Source organism: Eucyclogobius newberryi, unplaced genomic scaffold (genome assembly GCF_026437365.1).
Source record: "Eucyclogobius newberryi isolate DKJ021-1_F unplaced genomic scaffold, fEucNew1.0.hap1 SCAF_15, whole genome shotgun sequence".
In the NCBI taxonomy this organism is placed as follows: Eukaryota; Metazoa; Chordata; class Actinopteri; order Gobiiformes; family Gobiidae; genus Eucyclogobius; species Eucyclogobius newberryi.
The window spans coordinates 30,136,221-30,159,568 of record NW_027315779.1 but is presented as its reverse complement, the minus strand read 5'-3'; the positions used below and the strand labels follow the sequence as shown (position 1 = coordinate 30,159,568).

The following is a 23,348-nucleotide window of genomic DNA, read 5'->3' as shown; positions in this document are numbered from 1 at the left end:
TTTCTCTCTTTTATCACCAAATCCACCACATTTTAAGTTGACTCTTTCCTTTTGAATTAGGCTTGACTGCTGGGGCTCTGGCCCAGTCCTTTATGCCCTTTTGGGGCTTGGCTGGTGCCAAGACTTAGCCCAGAAAGGAGAGCTTTGATACAGATTTGATTCTGGGGACTGGTCCTTTTGGCCCTTTTGGGTCCAAGCTGGTTCCAAGATTAATACCAGAAAAGAGGGTTTTGATACAGACTAGATTCTGGGGCCTGTTCCTTGGTCCTTTTGGACCTTTAGGGGAAAGACAGATGCCAAATCGTAGCCAAGGAGGATTTTGATCCAGGCTAAACCAGGGGTGTCCAAATTCCGGCCTGCGGGCCAACAGCGGTGCGCGGCCCAGTTTTTATTGGCCCGCAGCAAATTCTGAAAATATAATTGAATATGGCTTGCACAAGAAGCTTGAGCACAACTCTGTTGCACTTCTCAGTTTCAACACTAGATGGAGCCAGCCACAGAAACGTAACTGAGCGAAGAAAAAGCTTGAGCTCAACTCTGTTGCACTTCAGTTTCAACACTAGATGGAGCCAGCATGGATCTAGGAGCCAGCCACAGAAACGAAACTAAGTAAAGAAAAACTTTTACCGCAAGTGACCAGAAATGGCAGCACCGAGAAAACGCAAAATAGCAAGTGAGTGTGTAGAAGATTTCAAACATGGTGGGAAAATGAGTATTTCTATAAAGAAATCAACGGAAAGTGTGTCTGTTTGATTTGTAATGAAGATGTTGCTGTGATAAAAGAGTATAATGTCCGTCGTCACTATGAGACCAAACATCAGAGCTACCCATCGTACACAGGTGCCGAACGAACACAGAATATCAAGCAAATGACAGCAAGCCTGCAAGCTCAACAAAATACAGGAAAACGCCACAATAGCAAGTTATGAAGTTGCTAAACTTATTGCCCAGCACGGCACCGCACAGATGCCACAGACACCGCGCAACTGTACATTTTTTTGCGGGGAGTAGATGATAATTTTTGCTGTACGGAGGAGCTGCTTGATATGATGAGCCTAAAAGGCACAACGACGGGAAAAGATATTTTTGAAGCTGTGTCAGCGACAGTTTAAAAGATGGGGCTTAAATGGGACAAGCTCTGTGGAGTAACAACGGATGGAGCGCCGGCCATGACGGCATCACTGCTCCCACTGAGTGCAATGTTCTTCACATCATAGGTGAGTTAGGAATATACACTGTATTCATGCATCAATTTGTTATCTCTAGTGTGCAATAAAAACACACTAGAGATGGTTTTTAGTGTATTTGGCCCCCATTAAAAAAAGTTTGGACACCCCTGGGCTAAACCAAACAGGCTCTGGCCTGGGCCTTTTGGACTTAAGGGACACACCGCGACGGCCGAATCGCGCCCGACGCAGAAGTTGAGCGCATGTACATCTGAAAGACAAACGCCCCGGACGCGCATTCTCGACACCTGGGACTCATGTCCGTAAAATACACTCAACAGCAGACGTGCATCCGAGGAGTTGTGCTGTGTTGCTTTTCCCGTGGTGTAAATGGAGTTTAATGGCGGACCATGGCTTTGGTTTATTAACTTTACAAAGTCCAAAAGTGGAGGCGATGGGCTCCGGGGCCCGTCTGGGACCCGCATATACTTCAGAGGTGAGTTTAGTCAATATCATTATTTGCAAGAGAGCTGCGTTTTAAGGATTTTTTAAAATCTTGTTTTGGGTCTTTTTTCCCCTTTTGGGGAAAGACAGCTGCCAAGTCTTAGCCGAAAAAGGAGGGCTTTGATATAGGGTAGACTAAATAAGGCTCTGGCCTGGTCCTTTTGGCTGTTTCGGGTCCAGGCTGGTTCCAAGACATAGCCCAGAAAGGAAAGCTTTGATACAGGTTAGATTCTGGGGCCTGTTCCTTCGTCCTTTTGGCCCTTTTTGGCGGATTGTTGGTTCCAGGACTTAGCCCAGAAGCGAAGGATTTGATTAAGGGAAGACTCTGAAAGCTCTGGTCTGGTCTAGCTAGAACCGGCCTGGACTATTGGGACTATGGCTTTGTCCTTCTGACCCTTTTGGGGCCAGGCTGATGCCAACCTAGCCCAGAATGGAGGGCTTTGATTTAGGCTGGACTGCGCGGGAACTAGCCTCTGTCCTTCTGTCCTGGTGTCAAGACTTAGCCCAGAAAGAGGGGCTCTAATACAGGCTAGTCTTGGGGGCCTGTTTCTTCGTCCTTTTGGCCCTTTTTGGCGGAATGCTGGTTCCAGGACTCAACCCAGAAATGAGTGATTTGATTTAGGGTAGACTCTGGTAGCTCTGGCCTTTTCTTTTTGGCCCTTTTTGAGAAAGACAGGTGCCAAGACTTAGCCCAAAAAGGAGGTATTTGATTCAAGCTAAACTCTTTGGCCTGTTTACTGGTTCTTTTGGTGCCAGGCTGGTGCCAAGACGTGGTCCAGAATAGAGGGTTTTGATTCAGACTAGAGTCTGGATGCTCTGGCCTATTTCTTGTAGGCCTTTTGGAGCCAGGTGGTGCCACGACAACCCAAAAAGGATGATTTTGATTCAAGCTAGACTCTGGAGCTGGTTTCTTGGTCCTTTTGGCCCTTTGGGGGTCAGGCTGTTGCCCAGTCTTAACCCAGAAAAGAGTGTTTTGATTCAGCCCCCTCTGGGGGCTCTGGCTTTGTCCTTTTTGCCCTTTTGGGCCACGTTGGTGCAAAGGCTGAGCCATGATGGGCGGGTTTTGATACAAGCTGGATTAATTTGCCTATTCCCTGTTTTTTTTTACCTTTCTGGGCCAGGTTGGTAACACGACTTAGTCCAAAAAAGAGGGCCTTGATACAGGCTAGATTCTGGGAACTGTTCACTCGTCATTTTGGCCCTTTTGGGGCCAGGTATGTTCCCAGTCTCTGCCCAGAAATGAGTGCTTTGATTCAGGCTAGACTCAAGGGCCTCAGGCCTTGTTCTTTTGGCACTTTTGGGGCCAGGTTGGGGCCCATTCTTAGCCCAAAATAGACTGCTTTGATACAGACAAGACTCTGGGGATTTTTCTGTTGTCCTTTAGCCCTTTCGATACAAGCTTTGGTACCCAGACTTAGCCCCAAAAGAAGGGTGTTGAATCAGGCTAGATTCTGGGGTCTGTTCCGTTATTGTTTTTTGCACCTTTGGGGCCAGGCTGGTGCAGATACGTAGCCCAGCAAAGAGGGCTTTGATAGACTCTGGGGGCTATAGCCTGGTCCTTTCTGTCTTTTTAGGCCCAGTTTTAGCCCAGAAATAAGTGCCTTGATTCAGGATAGATTTTGGGGCCTTTTCCCTGGTCTTTTTGGTCCTTTTAGGGTCAAGCTGGTTCGAACTCTTAGCCCAGAATGGAGGGCTTTGATTCCTGCTAGACTCTGGGGGCTCTGGTCTGGTCCTTTTGGTCCTTTTGGGGTTCGACAGTTGCTCCTTTCTAGGCTAAGTCTTGAAACCAGCCTGGCCCCAAAAGGGCCAAAAGAACGAAGGAACAGGCCCCCAAGGCTAGCCTGTATTAAAGCCCCCCTTTCTGGACTAAGTCTTGACCTGCCTGGCCCCAAAATGCCAAAAAGGGTTAGAGCCTTTTTGGTCCAGCCTGAATCAAGCTCCCTTTTCTGTTCTAAAGTCTTGGCACCAGCCTGGCCCCAAAAAGGGCCAAAAGGACCGGGCCAGTTCCCCCGCAGTCCAGCCTAAATCAAATCCCTCCATTCTGGGCTAAGTCCAGGAATCAGCATTCCGGCAAAAAGGGTCAAAACGACGACAGAACAGGCCCCCGAGTTTAGCCTTAGGCAAAGTCTTGACACCAAACTGTCAAAAAGTGCAAAAAGGACCAAGCCAGAGCTCCCTGAGACTAGCCTGAAAAATCCCTCTTTTCTGGTCTAAGTATTGGAACCAGCCTGGACCCAAAAAGGCCAAAAGGACAAAGGAACAGGCCCCAGTATCTAGTCTGTATCAAAGCCCTTTCTGGGCTAAGTCTTGGCACCAGCCTGGCCCCAAAAGGGTCAAAAGGAGAAGGCCAAAGCCCCCGCAGTGAATCAAGCTCTCTTTTCTGGTCTATATCTTGGAACCAACCTGGACCCAAAAGGGCCAAAAGGACCATGGAACAGGCCCCAGAATCTAGTCTGTATCAGAGCTCTCCTTTCTGGGCTAAGATTTGGCATCTGTCTTTCCCCAAAATGACCAGACTAGCGCTCCCTGAGACTAGGGATGCATACCTAAACCCGCGTTCAGGTTCAAGTCCGGATTCGAATCCAGAGGTTTAGGTTCAGGTCCGGACTCATTAGGTCCGGACCTAAACCATGCCATTTTTGCATAATGTTACAACAGCGTAACACAAGCTACTTCACTCAATTAAGTTGAAGACACTTGAACAAGGACGACTATCAAACACAAGGCTTAACTGCAGATTGAAATAAACTCAACTTGTCTGGTTTATTCACTGTTTTTTAACAGAAGTTACAACTTACAAATCACAAGCTACTAGCTAGCTGCTAAACTATAGCTTAAAACTTGAGGAACAACTCAAGACTCAACTCAACAACAAGAGCATGTTGAGTATTGTTGACAGAGTCAGTCTGGGTCAAGGGTCAAAGCAGCTGTTTCATCTGATACAATGTTTTGCCTTTAGACACATTTCCACTCTTTAATTTTGCAGATCCATTAGCATCAAAAGTCAGGTAAGAACCTTCAAACAGACAAAAAAACAGTGTAAATAATTAAGTAACAGTGTAAAATAACAGAGTTACAAAAACTAGCATAAAAGTCAACTTGAATCACTATAAAGCAATCAACTTAGCAGTATCAAAAGTAGAATATGAAAATATTTTACACAACACATCAAAATAATACATCATATTAGCAGCATTAAACACCAGACCATATTTAACAACTGTAGAATACAAACACAAAATACTATTACAAAATATAAACTCCAATTAATGAATGCAGCAATTAAGCAATATTACTTTGACTTAGTATTAATACCAAATACATCACACCACAACATAACACTTCAGTTATTTCATTCATATTTACACAAAGACCAAAGACCCAGACAAGACCACGCTGACCCTGCCCCTTTAACACGCGAGGATGCCCGCAGCATATTGACGATCACAATATGGCACGCGGCGGCCACAGCTTAAAACAGTTAGAAAAAAGCCAGCGATCTTACCGGCTGCCGCTTCAATGTTCACATGTGGACACACGGTTCCGTGCAGCTCGACACGTACGAGGTACTCCTGTCTCTCGCATCTTTAAACTTATTTTGCCGGCTTCAACTTATGCCCAGAAGACGCGTGCGTCACTAATTAGGGTCCGTGTGCACCATTGACAGCGGCACATGGCAGTGTTTACATCTTTTCAAGCGCGAATTTCGCGATCAATGGAAGGCTTAAGATGGTTTAGATTCTAGAACAAAAAGGATATAGTATGTCAGGGCTATATTTTATATGAGTCCAGAACCGAATCACCGGGGTTTCGTTTTTTTTGGACCTGAACCGAAACGTTTTTACAAGTCCAGATCCGGTCCGTCGTAGCGGTACGCATCCCTACCTGAGACTAGCTTGAACCAAGCCTTCTTTTCTGGTCTAAGTCTTGAAACCAGCCTTGACCCAAAAGGGCCAAAAGGACCAAGGAACAGGCCCCAGAGCCCCGGCAATATAACCGAAATCAAAGCCCTCCATTCTGGGCTAGGTTGACAACAGCCTGGCACCAAAATTTTTAAAAGGACCCTGCCAGAGCTCCCAGAGTTGAGCCCGTTCTAGCCTGTACCAAGGCTCTCCTTTTTGGACTAAGACTTGGACCTGCCTTTCCCCAAAAGGGCCAAAAAGAACAGGCCAGAACTCCCAGAGTCAACCCTGAATCAAATCCCTCCTTTCTGGGCTAAGTCCTGGAACCAGCATTCCGCTAAAAAGGGCCAAAAGGATGAAGGAACAGGCCCCGAGACTAGCCTGTATTAGAGCCCCCCTTTCTGGGCTAAGTCTTTACACCAGCCTGGCCCTAAAAGGGCCAAAAGGACCAGGCCAGAGCCTTTAAGGTCCAGCTTGTGTCAAAGCCTCCTTTCAGGGCTAAGACTTGGCATCTGTCCGACGACATCCCCAGTCGAGATCAGCAGGTCTCCACCCGCACCTGTGTTGGTGAAGCACTACTTCCCCCTATGCGCCGGACGATTTGCCAGATTTCTTTGGGACCGACCGATAGTCCTCCTCCATGGCCTTCCCGAACTCTTCCCAGCCCCGGGTTTTTGCCTCTGCGACAGCACAAGCTGCGGCCCGCTTGGCCTGCTGATACCTGTCGATGACCTCAGGAGACCTACAAGCCAGAGTGGCCTGATAGCTCTCCTTCTTCAGCCTGACGACATCCCTTACTTCCGGTGTCCACCACCGGGTTCGGGGGTTGCTGCCACGACAGGCACCGGAGATCTTGCAACCACAGCTCCAAGCAGCCGCATCAACAATGGAGGTGGAGAACATGATCCACTCGGACTCAATGTCCCCCGCCTCCCCCGGGATATGGGAGAAGCTCTCCCGGAGGTGCGAGTTGAATACCCTACTGACAGAGGGCTCCGCAAGACGAGACATTCCCAACAGACCCTCAAAATGCGCTTGGGTCGGCCAAGTCTGTCCCGCTTCCTCCTCCGCCAGCGGATCCAACTCACCACCAGGTGGTGATCAGTTGACAACTCTGCCCCTCTCTTCACCTGAGTGTCCAAGACACCGACCAGAGGTCAGATGACAGGAGAACTTGTCTGCCTGAAATAAAGTTATAATAAAAGTTTGACGGAAGTCCTCTTCTTCTGTGCTTAGCCCCAACAACCCAACCAAGGATATGCAACAATAAGAGTCAAAGCAACATAAAACATCTTCAAATGTGACAAGTTGTAATATTTAGTTTCTATGCTTCATTGTGCTTCTCTTCACATTAATAACACAAAGAAGAAGTTCAATTCCATACCAAACGAAACAACAACTGAAAGATAATGAAAAAACACAAAGAACGATCATTATGAATTCAATTTGGTATGTGTTCCATTCTTTTGGACACAACTGAGGCCTATACACAATAGTCCACATTCAGAATTGACATTGGTCTGTATGAGTCGGTCCTTCCCCTCGTTAGGTATTAAGGATATGGCAGCTTCCTTCACACTGGTATCTGGAGCTTTTTTAAGAGCCCAGTGAAAATTTGACAAAAGCAGGGGAGTAAGTGTGTCTTGGCACTGTGACAGGCGGACACGCTTCAGTTTGTAGATAAAAGTGTGGAGCCAGAACCACTCTGGAGGAGAGAGCGTGGTTCATCTAGCAGGACAGTTCATTTAGGCAGATGAAGATCCATTCATCTAGAGTAGAGAGTGTTCCTCCAAGCAATTGAGGAGCATCCGGATCTACAGGTCAGCAGTGTCTGAAACAGTAGCACTACTGAAACCACGACTGGAAGTAATTTGGGACATTGTCAGAACATTAAAGGAGAGATGTCGTGCTCTTGTTTAGCATTTAGTATTTAACTATAACATAAGCAATTCAATTCAATTCAATTTATTTTTGTAACGCCCAAAATCACAACAACGGTTACCTCTGAGGGCCACAGTGAAAAATGAATCAACAATGTCTGTGCTGGCGAGGGACGATGTCCCAGAGTCCTTTGTCCTTAGACCAGTGACGTGCGGTGAGGTTCAGGGCGAGTGAGGCCCCAAAAATAAATTTGGCACAAGCAGGAGTCGAACACACTTTCACTGGTGTTCAAAGCCATGTCGCTCACCAATAGGCTATGTTCAATGTACGGTGTACATTTTAGGACATTGTCATTCCTCGTTGTCACTTGTCGTTTTTTAGTCATTTGTCAGTTGTCATTTTTCGTTCGACTTTTTTCTTTGTCATTTCTCATCTTCGTTTGTCGACTCTTTTTACTTTGTCATTTCTCATCCTCCTTCGACTCTTTTTACTTTGCCATTTCTAGACTTCGGTCGACGAGGATGAGAACTGACAAACTCTTTAGTTTGTCATTTCTCATCCTCCTTCGACTCTTTTTACTTTGTCATTTCTAGTCTTCGGTCGACGAGGATGAGAACTGACAAACTCTTTAGTTTGTCGTTTCTCATCCTCCTTCGACTCTTTTTACTTTGTCATTTCTAGTCTTCGTTGGACGAGGATGAGAACTGACAAACTCTTTAGTTTGTCATTTCTCATTCTCCTTCACCTCTTTTTACTTTGTCATTTCTAGTCTTCGTTGGACGAGGATGAGAACTGACAAACTCTTTAGTTTGTCGTTTCTCATCCTCCTTCGACTCTTTTTACTTTGTCATTTCTAGTCTTCGTTGGACGAGGATGAGAACTGACAAACTCTTTAGTTTGTCGTTTCTCATCCTCCTTCGACTCTTTTTACTTTGTCATTTCTAGTCTTCGTTGGACGAGGATGAGAACTGACAAACTCTTTAGTTTGTCGTTTCTCGCCCTCCTTCGACTCTTTTTACTTTGTCATTTCTAGTCTTCGTTGGACGAGGATGAGAACTGACAAACTCTTTAGTTTGTCGTTTCTCATCCTCCTTCGACTCTTTTTACTTTGTCATTTCTAGTCTTCGTTGGACGAGGATGAGAACTGACAAACTCTTTAGTTTGTCGTTTCTCATCCTCCTTCGACTCTTTTTACTTTGTCATTTCTAGTCTTCGTTGGACGAGGATGAGAACTGACAAACTCTTTAGTTTGTCGTTTCTCATCCTCCTTCGACTCTTTTTACTTTGTCATTTCTAGTCTTCGTTGGACGAGGATGAGAACTGACAAACTCTTTAGTTTGTCGTTTCTCATCCTCCTTCGACTCTTTACTTTGTCATTTCTAGTCTTCGGTCGACGAGGATGAGAACTGACAAACTCTTTAGTTTGTCGTTTCTCATCCTCCTTCGACTCTTTTTACTTTGTCATTTCTAGTCTTCGTTGGACGAGGATGAGAACTGACAAACTCTTTAGTTTGTCGTTTCTCATTCTCCTTCGACTCTTTTTACTTTGTCATTTCTAGTCTTCGTTGGACGAGGATGAGAACTGACAAACTCTTTACTTTGTCGTTTCTCATCCTCCTTCGACTCTTTTTACTTTGTCATTTCTAGTCTTCGTTGGACGAGGATGAGAACTGACAAACTCTTTACTTTGTCGTTTCTCATCCTCCTTCGACTCTTTTTACTTTGTCATTTCTAGTCTTCGACTGTTCACACTGCCATTTTGTCTCTAAAACTTTCCGATTCTTGTCCTTCTCACACATCGTCCGTCCGCGGCACTTGGCCCCCTAGTGGCCGATAGTGGCAAGTGCCGTTCTAGTGGTCTCCCATCCGGCCAGGCGCCAGGCCCTTCCCTGCTTAGCTTCCCTGGATTGACAAGAGCAGGCATAACCAAAAGCCCTAGACTACCTAGAACAAATCAGAATTCCGGGCGTATATATATAGGATTGACCTGACCCAAAATTACATCAAATGGGAGCTCACGAAAATCTCCGTTGCAACTTGATTCGACTGAAATAACTAACAATAGAATAAAAAAGAAGGAAATGAGACAAACAAGGAAGCCATGTTGGATTGAACAGCCACTTTTTTCCGCCCCAAAAACGTACTTGTCCTAGGTTTTACGTCTGATTGAGCTCAAAACAACACCTTCTCATATATATATATATATATATATATATATATATATATATATATATATATATATATATATATATATATATATTCCTTACAGTGAGTGTCTGCATGGGACAGCGTTGAAACATGTCTTCGTTTCCTTTTTCTTGTTGACACGCACACATGCATTTACCTACTGAGGGTTTTTATGGCTCGATTGTAAATTATTAATACCCATATAACAATTACTCTATAGCGCCCCCTACCTATTACATGAACAGTCAACATTGTCTGATTTGTCTTTAATTCAGGTGTTGAATTCTCCACAGGACGCCATGAAAGACATGCATTACAGATAGTGTATTGTTCCACTATTGGCCAGCAGAGGTGCAATTCATGCTCACATTAAAATCATTTTTCAGCCAACACGCTTCATCTGATTGGGTGGAAATTGTAATGAGTACATCTCCTTACACTGATTACAATAATGTGTCAAACATTAAGATTTGTGCTCTAGCGCCATCTAAACATGCATAACCAGGACTTTTACTTGTATTAGTTAAATTCTGCAGAGCATTCCTTGCTGTGCCCTTGATCCCAAAAGTCAGACCTATGCCCCATTTTGTACAGTTTTGCCTCTAGGGCCCCCTACGACAAATAAGACAAAACAGGCTTAAAGACACATTAAGCGTTAGCACAGATGCACCAAAGTTATCTAATTGAACTAAATGAATTAAAATGTCAACTATAATTTAAAGGCTGCTCAAATAAAAGCTGTACAGCGACCTCTAGAAAAAAAAACAGAAAATAAACCAGACATAAGTGAAAATATCAAATCACTTGATAAACTACATCACATCGTATCTGTATTAGGTACGGGTTGCCAGTTAAAAGCCAGTTTTTAAGACCAGACTTAAGTTCCTCTGCTCTGACACTTACACACTTACAAAAGAAAGGCCTGTGTTTTAAAGCAGCTTTATTTGATAAGGTCTGACATATCATTTAATATTATACAAATAACAAATACAGACAAACAGAGCTATAGTCGCAACTATGTTTGCTTACAAAATTTGATATGACATGTGCATATGTACATAAAACAGATTTATGACACAACTCCTTTGGATAATTTACACTATTAAACTAGATAATCTATCCAATCTAATTAGTACAGCCCATTTTACCAACACAAAGTCTCCAAAATGCTTCACAGGGTACAAAATAAGACAAATAAATTGATGAATAAATACGTACAAACCAAGTAAGGCAAGGCAAGTTTATTTGTAGAGCACATTTCATACACAAGGCAATTCAAAGTGCTTCACACAGCAGGAGAAATGCATTCAAATCACAAAGAAATTACAGAAATACAATAAAATAAACTAAATTAAAAATTATCAATCCAACTGATTTTCTAAACTAATAAAATCACAAACAAAAGAGAAGAGTGCAAAGATAAAATTAACTACAATAAAATTAACTAAATTAAAAATTATCAATCCAACTGATTTTCTAAACTAATAAAATCACATACAAAAGAGAAGAGTGCAAAGAAAAAATCCTTTCAGTCATATGCGCAGCTAAACAAAACTGTTTCTAGCTTAGATTTGAACATTGTCAGAGTAGAAGCCTGTCTCACATCTTCAGGAAGACTGTTCCAGATTTTAGCTGCATAAAACTGAAACGCAGATTCCCCATGTTTTGTCCTGACTCTGGGCACCAGCAGGAGGCCGGTCCCTGAGGTCCTCAGAGTCCGAGATGGTTCATATGGCACTAACATATCAAAGATGTACTTTGGTGCTAGGCCATGAGAGACTTGTACACAAGCAGAGCTGCTTTAAAGTCTATTCTCTGAGCCACAGGAGCCAGTGCAGAGACCTGAGAACAGGACTAATGTGATCATACTTGGTGGTTCTGGTCAGGACCCGAGCAGCAGCGTTCTGGATGTACTGCAGCTGTTTTACAGCTCGTTTGGAGAGGCCAGTGAGCAGGCCGTTACAGTAGTCTAATCTACTGGAGACAAACGCGTGGATAAGTCTCTCTAAATCTGGTTTTGACACTATATTTTTGATTTTGGCAACGTTTTTTAGATGGTAAAAAGCTGCTGATGTTATTGATTTGACGTGGCTGTTAAAGTTCAAGTCTGAGTCCATTATTACCCCCAGATTTCTAATTTGGTTTGTAGGTTTTAGAGCGAGACTCTGGAGGTGACCGCTAACACTTTCTCTTTGTTTCTGTGGGCCAAAAACGATTATTTCAGTCTTGTCTGAGTTCAGCCGGAGAAAGTTGTTAAGTACTGCAATACATCGGGGTGGGCACTGCCTCTTAAACACATATGGTGATGTTTATGTTGCAAAAAGGAGCAGAACTCTAAAGACATTTATATACCTCAAATATTAATTTTATACATATGATTTCTACGCTTCTATAAAGTTAAAGTTCATGATTATAAATGTGTATTAATCTCGTAAAGCCAGTTAATTTATTGATTATTTATATCGATGAATTGTTTATGTGGAAGTACCTTATTCAAATATTCACTGCTTCTGTGCAAGCAGAAGGACAGTATTTTTACACTGGAAATGGGGCATTCCTTATAAAAGTGGACATGTTGATATTGGCTATATGGCAATTTTTTGGGTTTGTGTTAGTTCTGACGTGTCTCTAAAAACATCTGTGATTGGCCACTCCTATTTAAACCTCTGTCCCATCCTCAGTTACCCATTTGCAGTGACGTGCGGTGAGGTTCAGGGCGAGTGAGGCACCAAAAAAAAGTGGGAGTTGAACACACTTTCGCTTGTGTTCAAAGCTGTGTGGCTTACTATTATGCTATATGTTCAATGAGTGATGTCAGCGTTTTTAGATATATAGCTCCGTCTAAAGCAACCCGTTCAACTCCGGTGTAGGTTTTTCTTTAGTTATAACCTCTTGCTTTGCTTGAAAATCCAGATTTGTGAAACGTTTTAACTTGGAAATGTAATCGTCCAGATTCTACAAACACAATAATAACAAAGAAGATAGTGAAACCTGTCCACATACGGCCAGGCTCAGGAGCATGCGCATTACATGCGCCTTCCATGAGGCGCATGTAATGAAGCCTCTCTGAGTGAACTTTTACTGCGGTTTTATCATGAATCATGAATCATTTTGCATTGCACCAGCTCAGTTTGTGAGGAGTGTGTGCGTGTGCTCCAGAGGCTGAGCAGCTTCAGCCTCCTCCCTGTATCTGAACGGGATCTGAACATTTTGACATTCTTATTTGACATAATATTGTTCCATATTGGATTCAAACGGAAAGTGGGTTTATAATACATACCAGATAACAAAATATTAATATTTTTTTATATTTTATTTAATTTTTTATTTTTTCCCCAAGATTGACAGGTGAGGCCCTGCCTCCCCTGCCGCCCCTGAATGCACGTCCCTGCCCATTTGCCCGACGAAGGCCCAGTTGCAGAAACTTTGCCTCTTTATTAATAAACTTTTATTTTGCAAGTAAGACAGTGTGTGGGATTTCTTTCCCCATTACCGGGTTGTTTAGCCACTTTTTTTTATTTTAGCCAAAATTATAATTGTCAAGATCAGGAAAATACTTTTTTAAAATAAATATAAACTGAGCTTTAACAGGACAACAGTACCAGGACGACAGTACCAGGGGGACAGGACCAGGAGGACAGGACCAGGGGGACAGGACCAGGGGGACAAGAGGACGAAAGGACCAGAGGGACAGGACCAGAACAGGATGAGTGGAACAGGGAGACAAGAAGAGGACGACAGGACCAGGGGGACAAGAAGAGGACGACAAGAACAGGGTGAGAGGAACAGGGGGACAAGAAGAGGATGGCAGGACCAGAGGATCAGGACCAGGGGGACAAGAAGAGGACGAAAGGACCAGAGGGACATTATGTTGCACCTTAAAGGCGCAATGGACGATTTTTCGGCGGTTTGAGAACGGCGGGTGGAAGTGCGCATGCGCACTCCCCCGTGCGGACTGATAAAACACACAAATGCGTTTTTTTATTAGCGCGACGGATCGCATCGCATTTCTCGTCTCTTGTAGATTTCTGTCTTCTTCTGGGTCAGCTCGAACTGTCTTTCTCCGTCTTTATTTTGCCCCGTACACTGAGGGAACTGTATTATGATAGATCAATGCGCTTAGACACGCGGAAACGTGGGGACGAGCCGCACGCGGCTGCAGGTGAGCGGTAGGTGCGTTTTATGATTGATACGTGGCAGGACTAATTGGCAGTCCACGCCACGAGGAAATAAGACTCAGATTTGGGCCCAAAAAATCGTCCATCCAACCTTTAATGTCAAATCAAGTTCGTAGTTTGTGACTTGTGTTGTTCACTGACAGAGTCTACTCCTCTCACTCACTTAATATCACAGCTTACAGGGAAATATATGATATTTACTGGAAAATCTTCTCATTTCAATACATATACAATCTTTCTTAAATAATTCTTATCTGATCATTGCAAAATAATAGTATTTTTAGATTAAAAAAATAAAATGAAAGCTTGAGTTGTAATATATATTAGTGTAATGATGCGTTGAACTCACAGACTTTTAGTTCAACTCCTCAGTCTCAGACTCAGTCCCCATGCCCTCCCATCCCCCACCTCTGCACCTGGAGTCACTTTGAAAGTTTCAATTGAAGAGGCTGGGCCAATCAGAGCGCTCCGTGTGCAGAGCCTGTGCACCTAATATCACAGCTTACAAACTACAGGGAAATGTTTAATATTTACTGGAAAATCTTCTCATTTCAATACATATACAATCTTTCATGAATAATTTATATATGATCGTTGCAAGATACTAGGGTGTAGCCTAGTATCTACCCTTTTTTTTTAATTTAAATAATTAAAAATAAAATGAAAGCTTGAGTTGTAATATATATTAGTGTAATGATGCGTTAGTACAAGACTTAAGTCTGTGAGTTCAACTCCTCAGTCTCAGTCTCCCATCCCCGTGCCCTCCCATCCCCCACCTCTGCACCTTGCTCACGTTGATACATTGTTGCAATGAGGCTGGGCCATGGGCTGCGCCAATCAGAGCGCTCCTGTGCAGAGGCTGTGCACTAATAACACAGCTTACAAACTACAGGCATATTACATGTTATTTTCAGTTCTTTATCAGGCAACTTTGCTCATGTAAAAATGTTTAAATAATATCTGTGAGTTTAACATTGAAAGTGTTTTTGACTAATGTTGTGAGCCACAGTTTTCTTATAAGTTAAGAAAAAACAACTCGACCAATCACATCACTTTATGCGTTTCCCGGTAATTATCCAATCAGAGCGCAGCGTGAGCGGTGTTGTTTACACGTGTCGGAGATCGGACGGGTCGGACTGATGAAGAGATGGCAAAATGTCTTCTGAGAATCAGACCATTAAAAGGTTTAAAAGAAGAGTTCAAACTTTGAGAAGTCATTACAAGAAATGCGAGGAGCGAGCCTCAACTCATGTAAGTATTAAACATCTGTGTGTGACCTCACGTTACACGTTGTTCTGTGTCCTTTAGCAATATAAGAGTTTATGCAACTGCATTTAGAGTTACTTTATTACTTGGTTTGCGGATTTTTAAATGCAATATATTGATCACGCGGGCGAAATATAAGTATAAATATAATTTCAATTTCAAAAGATATTTTCTTCAGGGTTTGCCCAAAACGGACCACGTGAGGAGGAGGGAGGGGGGGACGCGGCGCGCAGAATCGTGTAAACAGTAGATTTAGCGTGTTTTGCATTGGTAGAATTGACGCCTCTAAGTGTGCACTCTTAGTCACGGCAAAACGGGCTGAAGAAAATGTGGTAAACGGGTTTAACATGTGTATTTGCGATATAAGGAGTTGGCGCTGCGCCTCACAGTCCCGGAAACGGACGCGCGCGTCTTCACATGCTCTCCCGGGACCGCGCACATCGGCGACTCCCGCAGGATTTTTGACGAAAATTGCTTCACGTGCTCTTATCTTTGACTTAATACCACTTTATATTTAATTTAAAGCTATTTTGCGTTGACGGCGGTACTTTATAAAAAAACTGACAAAAATTAATTTTATTTATATTGTATAAATCAATCAAAGTGTAGCGGATCGGTAAACCAAGTAATAAAATAAGTAAGGCCTTAGCAGGTTAAAAAAAAATGCATACATTTTTTAAAAACATGAGCTTTCAGTTTAGTCCAGGCCTCACAAAAAACAATTGTAGATAACGTTCTGTAAATCAACAATGATGTACAAATGTATTTAATGCTAATGTTATAACAGACATTAATTTATATATTTCGTGTGTGTATATGTGTGTGTGTGTGTGTGTGTGTATATATATATATATATATATATATATATATATATATATATATATATATATATATATATATATATATATATATATATATATATATATATATATATATATAAATAAAATTTTTACTGACTAGTCAGTATCAGTTGCAAACAAACACTAGCCTAGGAAAGTATCCAATTAATAAACACTATCCCCAGCACTGCATGTGTCTTTTTTTTTTTTTTATTTTTTTTTTATCTTTGATGACTTGTCCTGAGAACTTGTGGCTGCACAGTGCATGTGCCCTGCACACTTCTGATCTTATTATAGTCAAACATTAATTTGTAACTGCTTTGAGAAAAGCGCTAATACGTTAAAATTCATATGTTGCAGGTTAAAACCCTGGAGAGGGATTCACCTGATTCCACAGTGAGTTCACCTCATCAAGAGGCTCCTTCAGACAAGCTGTAGTGACGACGAGTACAAGCCTCCAGCAAGTCCAAGCTCTTCATCCTGCAGCAATGTCTCAAACTGCTCCAGCCTGTCGCGTGAGTCAAAACCAAAGCCAACACAGTCTTCAAAAACGTATTCAAAAAATCACCTTGTGCGCAATACAGAGATCACTGAAATGAGACAGAAAAGCTGCCAAACGGAACACGGTAAAAGAGTGTGGAACAAAGCTCATTACCGTGTTTACTGCAAGAAGTCAAATTTAAAAATGGCCCGGCATCTGCAGATGAAGCACATGGATGAAACTGATGCATTCAGCTTCCCAACTGGCTCCAAAGAAAGGAAGAAACTCCTAGAGACTCTGAGAAATAAGGGAGATTGGCAACATAACCAGGAAGTGCTTAAGGGTGGTAAATAAGAGATTGTAACATGGAAACAGCCCTCTGCAAATGCATCTGTTGATGACTATTTGCCATGTCAACACTGCTTTGCCATGTTTTAAAAAAGGAGACTTTTGGAGGCATGATAAAAATGACAACTCTGACGTAGGAACACAAAGAAAATGAGTCCAGGCTGTCTCTTCCAAACTTCTTCCAATGCAAAAATCATCTAAGGGAGTCCAGAATGTCATTCAAAACATGTAACAAGACAGTATCACCGCTCGGGTTCGAAGTGATGAGATGATATGTAAATTTGGAGATTCATTGTATACTCGAAGGACGTGAACAATCTCCGCATCGTTATATTGCACACAAGCTGAGGGAACTTGGCTGTTTTGTGTTGGCAGCTAAACAAATTGACACAAAATTAGTGGACTCAAAGACGTATCCAACCAACTTTAATTTAGCAATAGCAGCAGCTAGACAAGTGTCACACTTCAATGAAGACAAGATGGTATGGAAAACCTTCAACCGCTGTGAAAATAGGCTTTTCTCAAAGCAGCAACTGTAGCTTGTATTGGTCATTGCATCATGGTGTCGGATGCTTCTACTGAAAAAGACAAACGTTTTTAAGGAGGTTCTTGACAAAATGTGGTCAGACTATGTTTCTGCAAATGCCCACAGTTCCATGGAACAAAATAAATGGAACAAAGATGACAGTGTTCCGTTAACCAAAGACATTGCTGCCCTGCAGAATCATCTGTTACAGTTTGTCTTAGATCAGCTATGGCTTCTTCCTCAGTAGTCCTCAGTGTCGGCCCACAAACCACTTAGTGAAAGCCTTCTGGCTCAAGTCATAGTTTTCAACAAGAAACGTGAAGGAGAATCATCACGGATAACTCTAGAGATGTTTCTGAAAGCTGACACAGGCCAAATGAACCAGGACATTTATGAGACTCTGTCACCTGTGGAGAAAATGTTGAGCCACAGGCTCACTAGACTGGTAACGAGAGGAAAGAGAGGGCGAAAAGTACCTGTTCAGCGCACTAAAGCGTCCATTGCAAGCCTTGAAATAATTATTTTTACGTCCCTGTCAACATGACGGGTACCGATCATTTGGTACCTGTCATGGCTAATTCTGAATTGGTCACAAGGAAAGGAAAACAGAATAACATAATTAATGAAAAATGAACTTTTATTAACAGGTCTCTTTATCATTTACAGGCTGAGAAATAGATTTTCAAAGTTAGGGGCCAGGGGGGCCCCCCTACCTAAAAAAGTTAGGGGCCAGGGGGCCCCCCTACCTTTAAAAGTTAGGGGCCCCCCAGCAATTTCAGGGGCCCACAAGCGCGCGCGGCGTCATAAGAACAAGATAAATGTGTTGTTTTAAACCTGGTTATTAGCATGTAAAACAATTTAAAGTACTTGTATCTGTTATTTGATATGAAGAGCACAAATACGGAATCATATAAACCAGAGATCATGATCTTTAATACTGTTTAATTTAATATAATAATGTTTCTTAGATACAAAATAAATACTGTTTACAGCATTTGACACAAGGAGATCTTGTGGAATATATAAAATCACAGCCTACAAAATAAACTACTAACATGTATACATTGCCCCGATGCTAACAACTCCAAAGGGGGCGGGGCCCTTGGATACTTCCACATCGACATTGTCCCTAATGTGCAAAATTACAGCTTTTGTTGCAAACAACTTTAAAAAGACTGAATTGCGAACTGAGGAGATTGACGCCCGCCAACCTCGATATCACTTGTGGCGCAAAATTAGACCGGGCATTTCCGAGTACAACCGAACGTAACCGAACGCAGCGGCCAATCAGATGCCCGCTTTCATCGACATTAGATCACGGACACCGCTCGGCCAATGAGAAGCGAGAAGACTGCGAAGTGGCATGTCTGTCAAAACGAAACTTAAGCGATGGAAATGCCCGCACACATGCGCTCCGCTGCCTTCCTCCGCTGTATAACTACAGCAATAATCGTGGTCTGTAGTACAGCGCGCCCGAGTTTGTGCATAAGAATCGCTTTGGGCATGTTCACCGCGCTGTTTTTGCCCATTAAAAATGTATATTACGGCGAAAAATTTGCGTCGGTCATTGTGTCCGGAGCCTTGATTTTGGAGTCGGTCAAAACTGATTTTTGCGCCGGTCATTGACCGTGTCCGGCCCGTTATTTCGAGGCTTGCATTGATTTTATGATTTCACTCCGGGACAAAGTTGGTTTGTCAGGACAATCCATTTTTGTTTGCAAAAATCGGCACAACAACAAATCCGTGGCTGTGACTGTTTGAGGATATTTTCCATTGAATGTAAAGCAGACGATCAAGAACTGCTCAGATCCACTAAATAACGAAAGCATGTGGCAACATTGTGCCAGCTCCTGGACCTGTCCGACCAAGAGCTTGAGCAGGTAGCAAAGTTTATGGGCCATGACACCAGAGTACACTGTAACTACTACAGGCAGACTGAGGAAAAACCTTCCAAGTAGCTACAGTTGGAAAGCTTTTATTTGCCATGGAAGGTGGAGCTGAGGCCCTTAAAGGAAACATTCTTCAGATCCTGGATTCAGCAGTCTCTGGTTTATACTGTCAAAATTAAAATGTCTATACATATCCTATGACTTCTAACTTCTCTTTTCTACAGATGGTGTTGGAAGAAGAGCGCGAAGAGTACCACCTCCAGTATGTAATTTCATCCATGTCCAATCATGGCTGCCACATTGTTACAAGTGTAACACAACATTGCACTAGATATTTGAATAAAGTGAACCACTGTAAAGATCTGACATAAGAATAATTAGTAGTAATGTATGCCTTTGTGTTCAGTGTCTGAACAATCTGATGGAGAGGACCACAGAGGAAACTATCCTGGAGCAGCCGTCCAAAAAACGACCAACAAAGCTGCACGTGAAGAAACGCCCTGACGGTACTTTTTTAAATTGTGTTAAGTTTACACCCTTGAGGGATGTTTTTAGTACAGCTGGAGGTCAGAAAACATGAGCGTCATGAGATGTAATTGAAAAAATTACACTATTAAATCTCCATTTAAAAAATTACACTATTAAATCTCCATTTAAAAACTCTTTTTAGTGAATTTGGGTCAGATGACACAATCCACTAAATAAACCTAATTTTATTTAATTTTAAGGGTTTACTACTACTGAGGTAGGTTGGATGGTTAGTTAGGGGGGTCTGGCCTGAATAGATGGAGAAATCCTGATTTAGGAAAATGTTTTATCCCATAATTTAGCTCTTGGGTAAAATAATGCTGAAAGAAATGTTCAAAAACATTTTAAAAAGTTGTTTATGTGATTTGATATCAGAGAGGAAACTGTCCTGGGCCAGCCGTCCATGAAAGCACCCAGAAAGAGACGCCAAAAGAAGCGTCCTGATGGTGACTAGTTTTAAGTTCTAAATTTTTGGGTGAAGGAATGCGCAAATTGACAAATATTTTAAAGAAATTATGTTATTTGTGTTTTAGAGTCTGAACTGTCGGATGGAGATGGGACAGGAGGCTGTAAACCAGCCAGAAAGAGACGCTTGAACACGTGCACTGACGGTGAGATGAACAGTGACAGCTGACAATAGGATAAGTTCTTGGCCTGACGAGAAGAAATTCTCACACTTTTAATAACTTAAGCCAATAATGTTATACTACATCAAACTGACTTTAAAAGATTTTTTTAAACTCATTAAATTATATATTTTTCTCTAAAATGTTAGATGACCTATGATTTAACTTCATATTATCTGTTACAGCTAATGTATATGCATTTCCCTCAGATGGAAAATACATATTTTGATTGGTTTGAATCCCTCCTCCCAGTGTGCACCTGTGATGGCAGGGATTCAAACCAATCAGACCTGAGTTCAGTTAAATAAATCAAATACTTTTTTTGGACCACAAACTTTAGACCGACAGCTGAATGTGAAATGAGGATGAGAGAGAAGGGAGGACATGCAGTAAATTGTCAATGGCATGTGTGCCTTAACCACTCTACCACCAAACAATTTAAACCTTGGACATTATTCCATGTTGCTACAATTATAACATGGCATTTTAGGCCCAGAGCAGCCATAATTGTAACCTGTAGTTGCTTAAATGTCACTTTTATGCAAAATTACCATTTATAAATTTGTATCAACTCTTATCCCCATCAGACGCACAGAAGAACTCACAGAGGCCATGGAGTGAGGAGGAAAAGGATGGCAAAGTTTATTGCTCTACAACGAGTGCCTGGGACAGAAGCATGCATGTTGTGCATAACACAGGAGTCTCCTACACTGAAAAAAACGTACCTGGGAGGGTGTGAAGTACTTTGTGTACAATGAAATGATTAGAGTCAAGAAAAAGCTGTTTAAATTGTTTTGAGGTAGGTTTGTTCAGTGTCGAGCACTGACTGTGTTAAGCACTTTGGCACAGCTGTTGATAAATTGAAAAAAAAATGCCTTTTTTTATGTTCAGCTTCAGAAGATTGTTGTAAACTTAATATTGTATTTGTTAATGTCAGTTTTACAAAAATATAAAAGCAAATGTGCTTAAACCTTTGGTCTGGTTCTTCCAATGTAATAATTATCTTGGTTGTAAATTACACATTTCGCCCCCCTTAGAATAAGAAGGTTCTGACATTTTTGTCAATAGTTATTAATGTTCCTGGGACATGTCTGTACACTATATCCATGTTTATAGAGTTTGCAATTTGATTTAATGAACAATGAATGGACAGTTGTTAAATTAGCATATCCTGCTATAACACTTAAAACATGGCATCTGGTTCGTCCAATGCTATGCCCATATTAAATAAATAAACAAGCAATTTCAAATGCTTGCCGTTATAAGGTTCTAGCTGTATAAATGTATCCTTTTCTTTTGTGCTTAAAGGCCCAAAACAAGAGTCAGCTCCATGGCCAGCACTAGCTCCTTTACGGAATCGAGACGGAAGTTATTGGAACGGAAGTTACAGAATCCAATTTGGCAGCCCTCGTGGCGGCCATAATCACTTGCGGTTAGAGACGAGGCGTGCTCACATTATTGTAATCGGTGTAAGGAGATGTACTCATTACAATTTCTACCCAATCAGATGAAGCGTGTTGGCTGAAAAATGATTTTAATGTGAGCATGAATTGCACCTCTGCTGGCCAATAGTGGAACAATACATTATCTGTAATGCATGTCTTTCATGGCGTCCTGTGGAGAATTCAACACCTGAATTAAAGACAAATCAGACAATGTTGACTGTTCATGTAATAGGTAGGGGGCGCTATAGAGTAATTGTTATATGGGTATTAATAATTTACAATCGAGCCATAAAAACCCTCAGTAGGTAAATGCATGTGTGCGTGTCAACAAGAAAAAGGAAACGAAGACATGTTTCAACGCTGTCCCATGCAGACACTCACTGTAAGGAATATATATATATATATATATATATATATATATATATATATATATATATATATATATATATATATATATATATATATATATATATGAGAAGGTGTTGTTTTGAGCTCAATCAGACGTAAAACCTAGGACAAGTACGTTTTTGGGGCGGAAAAAAGTGGCTGTTCAATCCAACATGGCTTCCTTGTTTGTCTCATTTCCTTCTTTTTTATTCTATTGTTAGTTATTTCAGTCGAATCAAGTTGCAACGGAGATTTTCGTGAGCTCCCATTTGATGTAATTTTGGGTCAGGTCAATCCTATATATATACGCCCGAAATTCTGATTTGTTCTAGGTAGTCTAGGGCTTTTGGTTATGCCTGCTCTTGTCAATCCAGGGAAGCTAAGCAGGGAAGGGCCTGGCGCCTGGCCGGATGGGAGACCACTAGAACGGCACTTGCCACTATCGGCCACTAGGGGGCCAAGTGCCGCGGCCGGACGATGTGTGAGAAGGACAAGAATCGGAAAGTTTTAGAGACAAAATGGCAGTGTGAACAGTCGAAGACTAGAAATGACAAAGTAAAAAGAGTCGAAGGAGGATGAGAAACGACAAACTAAAGAGTTTGTCAGTTCTCATCCTCGTCCAACGAAGACTAGAAATGACAAAGTAAAAAGAGTCGAAGGAGGACGAGAAACGACAAACTAAAGAGTTTGTCAGTTCTCATCCTCGTCCAACGAAGACTAGAAATGACAAAGTAAAAAGAGTCGAAGGAGGACGAGAAACGACAAAGTAAAGAGTTTGTCAGTTCTCATCCTCGTCCAACGAAGACTAGAAATGACAAAGTAAAAAGAGTCGAAGGAGGATGAGAAACGACAAAGTAAAGAGTTTGTCAGTTCTCATCCTCGTCGACCGAAGACTAGAAATGACAAAGTAAAAAGAGTCGAAGGAGGATGAGAAACGACAAACTAAAGAGTTTGTCAGTTCTCATCCTCGTCGACCGAAGTCTAGAAATGGCAAAGTAAAAAGAGTCGAAGGAGGATGAGAAATGACAAAGTAAAAAGAGTCGACAAACGAAGATGAGAAATGACAAAGAAAAAAGTCGAACGAAAAATGACAACTGACAAATGACTAAAAAACGACAAGTGACAACGAGGAATGACAATGTCCTAAAATGTACACCGTATCAATGAGTGATGTCAGCGCTTTTAGATATATAGG

At 42.0% G+C, this 23,348-nt stretch overlaps 1 long non-coding RNA gene across 1 annotated transcript; it reads left to right on the top strand.

The window, feature by feature from the left end:
• Positions 1 to 16,313: 16,313 nt before the first annotated feature.
• LOC140360381 (uncharacterized) lies at positions 16,314 to 21,165 on the top strand. The gene is made up of 6 exons (XR_011926919.1): positions 16,314 to 16,438; positions 19,392 to 19,429; positions 19,574 to 19,673; positions 20,071 to 20,141; positions 20,229 to 20,306; positions 20,909 to 21,165. It is a non-coding gene; the product is annotated as an uncharacterized lncRNA (long non-coding RNA).
• Positions 21,166 to 23,348: the final 2,183 nt, after the last annotated feature.